The sequence below is a fragment of the Anopheles maculipalpis genome, chromosome 2RL (assembly GCF_943734695.1).
Source record: "Anopheles maculipalpis chromosome 2RL, idAnoMacuDA_375_x, whole genome shotgun sequence".
Lineage (NCBI taxonomy): Eukaryota > Metazoa > Arthropoda > Insecta > Diptera > Culicidae > Anopheles > Anopheles maculipalpis.
The window spans coordinates 65642009-65655825 of NC_064871.1; the positions used below are offsets into that span (position 1 = coordinate 65642009).

General features: G+C 41.9%; 1 protein-coding gene and 1 non-coding gene across 4 annotated transcripts in view; both read left to right on the forward strand.

Moving 5' to 3' along the window:
* LOC126556080 (ubiquitin carboxyl-terminal hydrolase calypso) overlaps nucleotides 1-13817 on the forward strand; it is a 332487-nt gene that overhangs the window by 203592 nt on the left and 115078 nt on the right. The window lies entirely within an intron of this gene.
* On the forward strand, nucleotides 1848-1920 carry Trnar-ucg (transfer RNA arginine (anticodon UCG)). Its single transcript has one exon. It is a non-coding gene; the product is annotated as a tRNA-Arg (tRNA).

Below are 13817 nucleotides of genomic sequence, written 5' to 3' on the forward strand. Positions count from 1 at the left end.
CGGCCTCTCCTCTGGGAAGCATGGAAAAGTGCAGGATTTATGAAGATGTCGCCAAAAAAAAAGACCACCCAGCGTGGTAGGGATACAGGCCTCTTACAGTTCTTTTCAAACTTCCCCATACACTAGGTACGGGGAGCTAAATGGAAACAAATGGCCCAAAGTGCACTCGCGTGACGACGGATGCATTCCGATGCATCTACTTTCCGGAATTACTTTCGCGCCAGGAGGGATGGGAGGAGGATCGTGGCATTCCGAACTTTGACTGCTGCCATCGCGTACTGCTGCAACGAGCTTCCGCTGATTTATGGTCACCATGCAGCTTCGGACATAAACAGACGAAAGGAAACGCTTATTTCCTGTTTGCTGGTTAGGGGAAGCAATGAGTTGCGGTTTTTTTTGTTTTGGTTTGTTTATGTTTGTTATTTTGTAGGCTAAAGTTCTTTGCCGGATTGCGTTCGTGGTAGCGTACGCGTATCGTTTCGATCGCTTTGCAAATGTCCCTTGGGATAGTGAATAACGGTTTGGCTGCTATGCGTCTTGAATTTTTGTTCTCCAAAATTGATATTATACGATTTATGGGTCTTATGTGGTTTACAGCGCTTTGGAACGATTCTGTAAGTCAAGTATTATTTTTTTAACCTCGGAATTCGAAAATGGGCACGAAAATTCCTTCGTATTAGCACAACATTGGACGTGCGAATCTTTTATGTACATTTACGTGCATCATATTTACATTACTCCTTGCATCAGTTTTCCAGATTTTCATTGATTAATAATAATGTAAATAATATGATTATTGAAGTACTCTCAGCTATTTTTCAACACATAAAAATCTCACTATTTGCAAACCTGGTGGTAGAAGCGACAGCGGCTCAGATCTCAACATGACGGCAGAGTTCAATTCCCATACGGATTGGGCCCCTTTAGTGAGGAAGACCATCCATGCCCGTTGTGATCTAGAAGAAGAACAAACATAAACATAAAATAAATAATCTTGTTATATTAGCTTCAATCGTTAAAACAAAATTGTTATGTAGTTTAGCATCCTGTTTTTATTTAAATAATATATTCCTTTGCAAACGATTCCAACTACTACAATTAATTACATAGACAGCATGAATTAATTTTTGACATTCTGATAACAAAAAATATAAAACTGAAATGAAAAAAGTAGTAATTAAAAAAGGAAAAGTGTACAAATTACGAAAATATAAAGAACCTTGAATTACATTCATTTGTTTTCTTCGTAAAAATACAATAAAAATAAAAATACAACAATTTTGAATATTGAAACATCAGCATAACTACACAAGCAAGAAACGGAACACGATTAGCTTAAGCTTAAAACTTAACCTACAATTAAATTGCATTTTTTTAAATAAAATTTATGCCATAGCAATACGGCCTGGCCGTCTTTTATGAATAAAAAAATATATTAATATTTTAATCAATTCATAATTGCTTTGCTTTCAAGAGCATGAGTGCAATTAAGGCATGTAATCTACGAAATACAACAAACAATCAAATTGAAGAAGTTTTAGCTTTTATTCTTTGAAAATTCAGTAGACTGTATTGTAGGATTTTGAAAGAATATTCCAAAGAAGTATTACTTTTCTAAATACAACTGTCCAACATTGAATCCTTTGCCAGTTGCTATCCTTCACCGAAGCAACACTCTTTGGTTCGAAACCCCTTACGAATCGCCCTCTATGGTTAATGCACATCGTTCCAGCGAGAGCGCTCGACCTCGCGCCTGCGCAGTGTGGGGCCGGGTTGGGAAAATCACCCGGAAAAACGAACGTGTTCCACGGATAGCAAAAAGGACGTGGTGTATCCTTCGTATGAGCGGCCGTGTGGCCTAATGGAGAAGGCGTCGGACTTCGAATCCGAAGATTGCAGGTTCGAGTCCTGTCACGGTCGAGCGCACTGAAGCTTTCTTTTTGCTTTTTCATGTTTTTGAAAAGTTTTTTATAAGTCTCATATTTGTGCAGTGTATTTTTAAGATTAGTTTTCTTTTTTGTCCAACAGCACACAATAAAGAGTGGTTTCAGTGAGTGGTAGACGAAATTATGCATTCAAGAGAAAATAGAAACAACCTCACAGCGAACCAAAATTCGGCAATTCGTCTTCTCTGATTTAATAAAATAAATTAATATTCATTGAATTTTGCTGATCGTCAGCATGAGATAAATAACTAACGAAGGTTACCAACAGTGGCCAAATGACTATCTCTTCTGCAAGAAATTCAAAAAAAAAAACACAAGATTCTGGTTTCGTAGGGTTTACTTTATTAACACAGCCTCGGTTTCACTGACCCCTACAAAGGCTCTAAATGCCCGGCACCAATAAGTCTGACGAATTGACCATTGGCTAATGGGAGTGTGCTCTGTCTAACATTCCATCCAAGTCATTCATTTGCACACCTTACTCCAACCCCTTTATGTTCAGCCACTTCAACACGCCCAACCAAGGGCAGCATTTCAATTAGTTGACTGGTTAGCGAATTAAACGCATAAGTCCTCCCGACCAAGGACATGCTTCGGAGCGTTCGGAGTACGTTATAATTACAGCGAGCTTACCTCTCCGTAATTGCTTCCACTTGAGCAATCCGTTCAGTAACGCTGCAGGCACAACAGTCATTACAATGCGCATCACATGCTGCCGATGTAAGCACAATTTTCGCGCGCGCTTGAGAAAGTTTACGATTTTGGCGCACCACGCTTTTTTATGATTACCGCTGTCTTCCTTTCTTCGATCGGTGGTCACTTCGGTGGTGGCAATGCCGCGTCCGTACCTAACAAACACGAGCCAACATTCAATCATTCGATCCTGCCAACCGCATGTTTATCGACGAGTTAAAACATCATGTCAGAGAGATACATAGGCGGTTTTTGGCAGAAGGTGAAAAGGATCGGAAGTGAGATGATTCCAGCAGTGGAGCGAACTTTCCCTGGGACATTCAGTAATGCGTGGCCATGGCGATCAGCGCTTTTTGCCTCGATTGGTCGACTGAAGCGCTTTTAGGATAAGGGTGGGGAGGAAAAAGCGGTAAAGGGGATATTATCGGATCGCTTTCCACATGCCATTTGGTAGAATATAAAGTACCACACAGACAAACACACATACACAAACACACGTACATATACGGATATGAACAAATGCCGCTTTACCCGGTGCGGATTACAGTGGTTATGGTTTTGATCGTAAATTCCCTACTGAATCCAACTTCCTCGTACCTCGTCCGGTAAGTTCTTTGGCGGAAAGGTAGCTCTAACCTCTGCTTTCACATACAATCGAAAGAGCTGCTCCAACCTCCATCATCCAAAACCCCCCCATTCCACAATGATACCCCGTTCCACGAAAGCTACCATGCGCCTCCATCGTGTCGTGTTAGGAAATCGAGTAAAATTCGAGCACGGCGTAAATAAACGGGGATTATTATTCATTGATCCTCATCCTACACATACACACACACACACCCATGGGTGTGTATACAAGTACAGCTGCACGCACAAACATACAACCGGAACTGATGGAGCTTTGCAGTCACCGCTAGCGAACATTCAAATTACGACCGGTAAGGGCATAAAATTGTTCTTGTAGACATAGGTTCGAATGGGAAATTATGTTGCGGTCCTCAACTAACCGGTTTCCCTGTATTCGCTACCACTTCCACCATCCGCCGATTGTGCCAGTGTACCTGTGTTCTTACCCACAACCTCACACACGCACACATTCTAATGGACTGCGACATGGCGCTTCACGTCAAGCGACGTTCGGTCACACAGTGTCGTCAGCATCGTTAGTCAAAAAGTAGCTGATGTTTGCATCAACCGCTCACCCCTCGGAGCTGGATGTGTTTTACGACTTCCTACAGTGCAGAAGGGATGACTGCCGAAGGGGATTAATCACTCATAATCTTAACCGGTACACCGGTTAACCACCGGGAAATGCTGTAAATGCACTAGGGGTTTATGAGGCACCGGGGGTTGTATATTGAGACTCATTGTTCCCTTAAAATTGATTAGCTATTTAGGTTAGGATGGCAAAAAGCCTTTTAATACATCAAATAAGCATTATTAAATGCTTATTTGATGGAAATTTTGCGCTCAAGAATTTCAGTTTGTGAAAGTGTGTGGAACGGAAGTATGGGAGAATGTATAGAATCACTTTCTACTTAGTTACTTATTAAACGCTTCAACCGCGTCGCGGTCTTGACCTGCCGCAACGCATGTCGATAGCCTGCCAATCCATGCAGCCGCTTCTTCTCAAACTGGACGTGTCCTCTGTCGATGTGGACGACCTAATAGAGTTTTATGACCAGGCCACCGAAACCTAGCGAGTCCAATTCGCTACACGATTTTGCGATCACTATACAGCTTGCATACATCATCATTGTTGTGGTTCCTCCAATTGTTCTGAATATCTTCCTAACGAACGCAGCTGATAGGGTTGTGCCATAAATATTTCCTGGAATTGGCTCAGTTTCATCTGTTACGTCAGGTGTTTGGAATGATAAAGTCCTCAGGCTGTAGTATGATTGGTTGACAGCCAACACTCTTGCGCGTAACTTCAAAGATGCGATCATCTATCTGCTCATCAGCCCTGGATAAAACAGTTTTTATTAGCAGCGCCACTAGTGGTGAAGCTATTGTCTTGTTTTTTGTCTCATTAATCTCCAATCAGAGAAAATGTACCACCTGCTCAATTCTTTTATAAACTTCAACTAAATCGGACAGTCAAATCAATGACATAGACATCAGCATATGCCAGATTTTTGGATTGATTCAGAGTACATTGCCCCCGATGTTTCTACCTCCGAGTTTTGGATGTACACCATTGTTGTTCCTCTCCATGATCATGTAAATCTTGCATTAAATGGAGATATTGAGAGTATACACTACCTTCATACATCACCAATCCAATCCAAGGAGGAAATGTCTTGGGAAGACATTTCCTCCAAGACAGAAACTTCAGGTAAGTGAACACACGCGGTTCTGACGATTTGGAAGCAAGCCGTAATATTGGAATAAAATGAAAAAAATATTTGTTGGGATAAGGCTAAATGAAAACCAAAAGTGGGTAGCGATTAATTGTAATAGAAGAAGGGAGAAAAACAGTTAAAGTGGTGAATACAGACAAGAATCGGATCAAGCCGAGTAGCCAAGAATAGAGGATCACAGGAGCGGCTATGTCGGGAGGGAATGTAGAAGTGAATAAGGTACTATGGAACATAGGGAAAGAAGGTTAGGAGAATTCTAGCCTGAAAATAGGCTGACAGGTTAGGCGATAGTGACATGAAGAGGGAAGGACAAAACTAGCATCATTAACAACAAAACAGACAATCATGAAGAGGGCTAAGCACGCTGCCTGCTGCAGAAAAGAAATAGAAACCTTTCGGATCACAAGAGTTGATTTTGAATTCTTACATGTCTCGTCTTTTTGAAGATTTCTGGAGCCTGTTTGTTGGTGGATAAAGAAACTAGTTATGCAACTCTTAATTTTATGATGTCCACCAAAAGATGCAAATATTTCTATGCGAAATATCTCAAATGACATCGCAGATTACAATGACATTAAGCATCTCATATAAATGGGGGCGGCCCGGTGATGTAGGCGATAGCAGCGCCGGTCTTCAAACGGCGGGACCGGGATTCAAATCCCATCCGGACCGTCCGTCCCCCCGTAGTGAGGACTGACTAAAAAACTACGTGGTATCGGTAGTCGTAGCCTATTATTAGCCATTTCGATGGCCGACACGGCCTTAGAGGTCGTTAAGCCAAGAAGAATATATAAATAAGGTCCTTGGAATGGAAAATTGGAACACCCCTGCGTCAGAGAAGCGAAGTAGGTATAGTGTCGTCAGTCTTCTGGCCGTGGCCATACAGGACCGAAACAGAGCAAAACGAACTATCATAGTGTAACGCTTCATAACGCTTCTCTGACTGTTTCGGTTTGTTTCGCTATTCTTGCTCTAACGGGACCGAAACAATCAGACCTTTCAAAACATTTTATTTCACCATAAAGTACGTACAATAATATGGTTAATTATATCCAAAAATTGATGTTTCGTTTCGGTCTGTTTCGGTCGTGTGTGGCCGGGGCCTCACACGGTAATACAAGGCATCAAATATTGAATATCGTCCAGAACATAGTCCCTTACGTATCTTTAACTCTCCAGATATTGGATGTTATGTGACCTAAGTCAAGAAAGCCAGTAACAGCGATAAAGTTGCAGAACCAAAAAGGAATAATAATTATCAAAGCTTTAGGAAAGCGAAATATTATGAGAACGCTGTTAATTCCTGTGAATCCAACAGTTCCAGTTTCAACCGTTTTAATTGTTTACATTGCATTTTTCCATTTTACATGGTCATACATGAACACTAGAACGTGTAAAACATCAAGTAATTAAGTTAAATTTATTCTATTGGGTTATTCTTTTGAAATTGAAATTTCGTTTTCGGCAAACAATGCAATAGGTGGTCATGATTAAACATGTAACATCTAAAATTTGTCTAAATATGTTTTGTGGAATCCATTTGCTTACCAAGCTAAATGAATATTAGTTACGACATGGTTTTCATTCTTTCGAGTGTCGTGCAATAACAATTTTCTATGAATTTAAATAAATTCTAGCTTAGCAAATTGCTGCTTCGTTGATTTGAAAATAATGACTTAATTTACACCGCAAATCAACGTTCGCCATAAAATAATAATTATTTGCATTCGCGACGTTCCAATTAATCAAAGTTCAGTGCAATCCACATACTGCATGCAGCACTGGCAAGGCACTCATTATCCACACCCGCACCGTACGTCCAGTGCGCAAAACGAGCACCATACGAAGGAAGTAGGAACTCTCATTAATTTGTCCCCGTTTGCGATGATTAAAACTTTTGCATCGATCCACCGACCGTACACCACGACAATACCCACTCAACTCTATTCCCCGTCGGTACCCTAGGTATAAGACCTCCTCTAACCTGCCATTAGTATAGCTGGTTTTTCGTTCCACCGGCTACCATGCTGGGAACCCTGCAAAGTTACGGAAAACTTTCTTCGCAACCTTTCCTGTTCATCACATCCAGCGGGAAAGGTAGGATTTCGATCGGTGTGCGTCGGCCCATCGGGGAACCATCAGTATGGTTGCATGTTAGTGTGCGAACGCTTGCGAGGACATTATTTATGAACTGCAGTCATTTGTTTGCCTTTCGTGCAGTACTGGGCAACCAACGAAACCGGTAAGTTTAGGATTAGACGTACTATTCTTACTGTTGTTTAGGCTTCTTTGCAAAGGAAAACAACGCAAGCAAAAAAAAAGCCTATCACATCCATCTTGGACGCGAAATGGCGTGAGCTTCGTAATTTTCACAACTTTACAACTACCGGTCGCCACAACCAGAGAGTCCCAGAAGGGGTCCAGAAGCCGATTTGGTAGTTATCTTGAAGCGTATTGCTAATGCACCAAACGAAACATTAAAACCTCGAAAAGCAATAACACACAACTAACAAAACCGATATAATAGTAAATGTGTTTAAGGAAATATCTAGTTATAATTGAAGTATGAAGTCATTTAGACCAAATAAACCAGCACTACAGTGGTGCTGCAAGGATCATTCTCTGAGGAAGGCCCTGGCTTCGGTGTTTTTAGTGAGTCCACCGAAGCTTTTTTCAAATTGGGGCAGCCATGTAGCCATGTTTACACCGCAAAGCTAGCAGCAATATTTTACGCACTATTGATGATAGCAGCGAGACCTTCGGACCAGTACTTCATTTTCACTGATAGCCTTAGTGCTATTGAAGCACTGAGATCTCCGAAGGCTGTTAAGAGTCAAGATTTCCTCACCATAAAAATCATTGAACTGCTTAGCTCAATGTTCGATAAGGCGTATCGGATCTCACTAATTTGGGTCCCTTCTCATTGTGGAATTCCCGGCAATGAGAAGTCTGACTCATTGGCCAAAACATGCGTCAGAGAAGGCGCTTTTTACGACCGACCTATCTCGGCCCAGGAGTTCCTTCGCTTTCCACAGAAACTTTTCCTGTCTCGCTGGCAGAGCATGTGGAAGGCGGATGAACTCGGACGTTTTCTTTTCTCGATCTCTCCGCAAGTGTCCCTGCGGCCTTGGTTCGATGGGCTCTCTGTGGACCGGGCGATCATACGGATGATGTCTCGACTGATGTCGAATCATTTTGCGTTGAATGCTCATCTACAGCGTATAACTCTGACTCAGACAAAAGTGTGTGGCTGCGGTGACGGATTTCACGATGTAGATCACCTTCTGTGGTCCTGCGTCGAATTTGAAACCGCAATACCCTCCTTGTTGAGCGCAGTCGAGAATATTGGCAGACGACCAGGTACAGAAATTAGAGAAGTGTTGGCTACCAAGGACCTCCCCTACATGAGGATCATTCCGCATCCCAAGTATCCTTTGAATCCTTATTCCACCATTCCTTTCTTGTTAAATGTTGTGTTGTCTATGTCTTAAGTGTATTTTTTGTAGTGATCCACGGGTGATCCGATGACTGGGCAACAGCACTCGAGGGCGATTACAAAACTGCCGTAAAAGTGAGGCAGGCGCTTTTTACAGTAGTTCGGGTTCAGTCTCGAGAGTAGTGATGCTGCTTTCGCTCCTGCTTGGGATAGAGCTTGTCGATCATCCTTAGATTGAACGCTGACTAGATTGAGCTTGGAATGTCATTGCTGGACTGCACGCAGGCAAATGAATATGTGTGCTGTCCTAATATTTGCTTGTTTTGTTACAGTCCCGAATGGCAAAAAATCGACAATAGCCAAAACATCCAGACAATAGCCAATAGTACCGGATCAACCACAATTACACCCACCTGAACAACCAACAGCCTGCAACAGCCAAAATAAGACTGGACATCAACCATGAACTACCCACCCATCCACAACCGATAAGGCATAAGGGGGATAAGGCAAAGAATAAGGAGGAAATGCCTTAAAAGCTGCCTTTTGATCTGGATTTTATGGAATAAAGACAAAGTCTATTAAAAGGGAACCCCACGATTTATTATTATATACAACTTAATTAAAAAACAGATGAAAAACGATTCATGTAAGATTGACAATCTTTGACATTGTTCGATATCTGCTTCTATGAGCGAAATTCGTTAAAGCGCACAAAATATCACAGGCTGGTTGGTTGTTGGTTCCAAATGATTTTAGTGTTTTGTTGACTTATTTTGTAGATCATCTTCCATTTCCTGCGCATTTCAACGAGTGATCTCAGTTCACAAACAAAGGAAAAATACGTTTAATTTCGAAATGTTTTTTTTTTCTTCTTTTCGTTCTAGTTTAGAATTTCAACGTCGCCAGCCAGTCCCCACAATGTAGACCATGACGAACCCTACGTAAGATGCCTTTGCCAAACCCTTACAGATACGCTATCATCGAATAGCAACACACGCCGGAAATCAAAATACTTGAACGCACCACCACCAACGGATATGATCGTCTGAAATACTTCCGCACTGAAACGGTGATCCCTACCCAGCGTTAAGAATCTTTCCTACAACTACGAAACGAAACGCTCACATTATCGTGCTGATGCTTTGGACGAGGGGTCCGATCGAACCAGTCAGTATAGAGATTTCTCCATCAAAGGTTGTACGTGATCGAGTGAATGTTTCGAAAAGTGTTATATTATGGAGCGATTTTGTATTGTTCGGTATGCCTCGCTCGTTCGGCTCGTTGCCATCTTTATATTTTGTTCAGTACTTTACCCCAAAAAACATACATGGTTATATTTAAGTGACTGTTAGCCGGTGGTTTTGTGACGGAATGTCGTTATGGATGTTTTTGCTGTGTTTTTGTTTCTCTCTCTTAGCCCTGGTGGTACTATGATCGTATAATATTTGTGTTACAAAAAGTGAATAATAGAAATACTGTGGACATATACATTTACTTCTTGTTCTAAAAGTTTTATCAAATTTTGTACTGGTAAGTAACATTCTTTGCCATTTATTTCCAATCAATATGGAACGTTGTGATAGCCCATGATCGATTATACACGTATTTCACGAAAAGAAGTTTGGTTGGTGCCAGTCATAATTGAAACAATGTATAAGTTCATACCACTTTATGCTTTAACTGTGTGAATAAAGGGCACTGGTGTGATTTTAACATAAAAAAAACCTGAGAATCGAATCGAATCCGCAGACATCCGCAGAATGATGAGAAGTCTCCGAATACTCGTCGCGATCTGGCGCAACGTATTTATCTGGAGAAAACGTCCAGAATCGCACAAAACGTTTGGCAGGGTTCTAGAAAGTCATTCTGGCATGAATCATGCCTAGTTTTGTTGTGTTATACTCCTTCCAAAGTAGTTGAATTTTCTCCAAAAATGTCATCAAAGAGTGATGGCGGAAGGCGTACTACACCAAACGTTTATCGAGTGTCTTCACTTTGTCCCCTTTTACGTATTCTTTTTCTCAAAATTTCCATTGCCACTTCGCGGACGGCACTGCAGTTCCAATGAGGAAATTACATGTGTTCTACCTCTGATGGGTTCTGTTTAGAAGTCCCAAATTTTGATTATTGAGCAGCTATTCTTAGAGTGATGAATTAATTCCCAGCAATTTTGTGTTGTTTTATCTTTTTTAAACTAAGAATGTTAACTTATCGGCTGTAAGTTTACTGTTTTATGTCTGTTTCGGTCTTAATTTTGTGGGTTTCACCGTAAGAATACTTATAAAATTTGAACATTATTGTTCACACAAGATTCAGAGGGCTTTTTATGTCACATTACGTTAAATAAGCGTTATTTTCAAATGCCTTCTGTAAAGCAGTTGTTCTAACAATCGCTCGTTTAGCATCGTTTAAACATATTGTACCGAAGAATATCATAAAAAGGTACAGTTTTCTGAAACAAATATTCAACAGTAATGCTTTCAACGTTGATTATTTTTTTAACTTATAAAGCACGGTCACGGCCGTATTGCTCACAGTTAACTTACAAGTCAGATAATCCTTTCATCTTTGCTGGGAGACATTTCCTTCTCCGAGCCATGAAAGGGCACCATTTCCCGGGTGTGCTCGGTTGTTCCGTTGCGTATATTCCGTCATCCAAAGCCAATGTCGGGTTCATAGCGAGGGTCTTATCGTGTGAGGGCGGCTTATCCCGGGGTGTGTGTGTGTAGGCGTTTCCATGCTCGTAGTTCATATGGTAGCGGGGGTCTTCGTTTCGTTTTCCATTTCGAAGGTTCCTGATTGTGTCCAATCTTGAAGTCTCGTTCATGTCCTTCTTCTCCTTTTCGCTGGTTTGTCCGTCCATAGCATCGGCCTGTGCAATTTCTTCCATTAGGTACCCATCTTTTTCTTATATTATCTTACAAAAAAAAATCATGCTATCGAGAATGCAAATCCTTAAGAAACAATAATTATAATTCAATTGTATGAAAGGTAATGGTCAAAAGAACTTCGTCTTTTAATGATACAAAGCAATGAATTTACTCTTCACGACGTCTTCTTCTTGGCTTAACGACCTCTAAGGTCATACCGGCCATCGAAATCGCTTTCTAGACTGCCGATACCACGTAGTTGGTTAGTCAGACCTCACTACGGAGGGACGGTCGGTCCGGATGGGATTTGAACTCCGGTCCCGCCGTTTGAAGACCGGCGCCACTGTCGTCTACACCACCGGGCAGCCCCTATTCTCACGACATGAAAGAATTATTGTCTAACCGGTCCAAAAACACTCTAAAACACATCAACAAAAGACTAATATCGTAAACTCTTTGGTTTTCCTTCGCGTGTTGCGTTCAAACGCCATAGTGCTTCTCTATGTCGCTTGCACTCTTTACATCTTCAGACACTTCCGCTGCATACGAGGTAGTGTGTACCAAGCGTACAGAAAATTGCTGCATTTCGCGACTATGCGCTTTCCTCTCTCAAGACTCAACACCACCACTGAAACCACTCCACCGCTAAACCGCCAAAAGAATTCCACTTGTTTGGTTTGACACTCTGCACATCCCTCTACACATGTGTGTATACCACTGCGCCTAGAGTCCTAGAGCATACTTCCCTTACGAACGCCATCTGTACTGCAAACAGTACCCTTCAAAGAGGAATGGAATAAAGCATACAACAAACATACTCGCTACTGATCTGTCGCGAGTTTTCCCAGGGCCTCCCCGATACCAGTAGAAAAGCGGCAATTGTAGCAGCAGCGGAACAACAACAACCGCAGAGGATTCTTTCCACATTTTTACAGCATTACCATAAATGCAATCATAAATTTTAGGCTCACACTCGCTACCATTCGCCCTCCTGCACATTATTCTAACAGCAGCAACACAAAAGGGGAATATAAACCGGGAGTCACTTAGCCGAGAAAACGGTTCCAAAGAAAAACCGCAAACCCGGCACACACTTGGCAAATCTGTGATGTTTAAGCTGTGTGACAAATTATGACAAGGACGTGATTTTTATTCCTTCTAATAAATTTCAAACAATCTGTGCCCGTGCGGCGAGTACGCTGGTGTTGGCTACGGTGGATGCCTTTTTTTTCTTTCTTATTTCGCTGCTGGCTTGTTGGCTTTTCCGGTGGTACAAATTTTTGGTCTACACGCGCGCACCCAATCTTTGTAAAACCATCCGAACCATTTCTGCCGTACAAGGAGAGCTTTCAACTCCCCCCCGTTTTTTTGTTTTGCTTGTTTTAAATGTTACTTAGCCAAAATGTCGAAAGTAAATACGCTCCTCCCCACGCTTCTCCTGTGGACGGCAGTGACAAAACAAATGCAAACAAAAAAAAAACCTGTCCCACAGCTGGTAGGAGTTTTCCACCGAATTTCCCAACCACCTCGACATTACTACACGTCCTTTCGCCTTTTCGCATCTCCGCATGTTCGTCGCTTCGGCGGCTCTTTTACGCTTGCCGGTGGTAAGTGAGACGATTTTTATTGAATCGTTGAACGGCGACAAATGGGAAACTGTTGCACATGTGTGCACAATACACACGCCCCCATCGATGGGGGGGGGGGGGGGGGTAGGGGAGGCAGGAGGCGTATGCTTGGATAACGACGTGAATTGTCACGTGCTTGTGCGGACCCCCGATTCTGTGTCTCGGTATGGTATCATGCATACGATTGTGGGTTTTAATTCCATTGCACAACTTTTTCCCCATTCGCGGGCGCGGTTTCCCCTTTGTTTCTTTATTAAAGCATTTGCCAGCTTCTTTTTGTCGGCCAAATTTTGCTTTTGTGCCGAAAAGTTCAATCAATACACATCACCACACACGCTCCTAACCGAATTGCATTACGCAAAATAAAGAAAACAAAACAAACAAAAAAACACACGAAAGGCACGGGGTTTTTGTTTTCGACATGCATTATTTAACATCGTTCGGCCGGTAAACGGGCGGGGCGGGATCGAGATGGTTTTACGGTTTGGGACGATGCGACAATGATGCTGCAAGTAATTCAATATGTTATGCTGCTGATTTGTGGTTTGCGCGAGGATGGCCACAGTTTGTTTTATTTTATTTATTTGTCGCTTCGCGCGTGTACCGTGCGAAATAAGCACCATCAATCCTCCTATCCTCGCGGTCTGATTGATATTGTGGTGATTTTTATTGGATTAACGATTTTCAGCAAGATGAATGCATTGAATCGAGGGTTTTATTTCTCTTCTTGCACATGCTGTACACGACTAACGAAAATGGGTGCGAAAATGGTGGATCGTCTAGCGTGCAGTATGGTTCGGCAAAATAACGAAATGAATGTATAGTAGATTAATAAGATGAATTATTATTTTTTGCTCAAGACGTACTATATTTCTCTT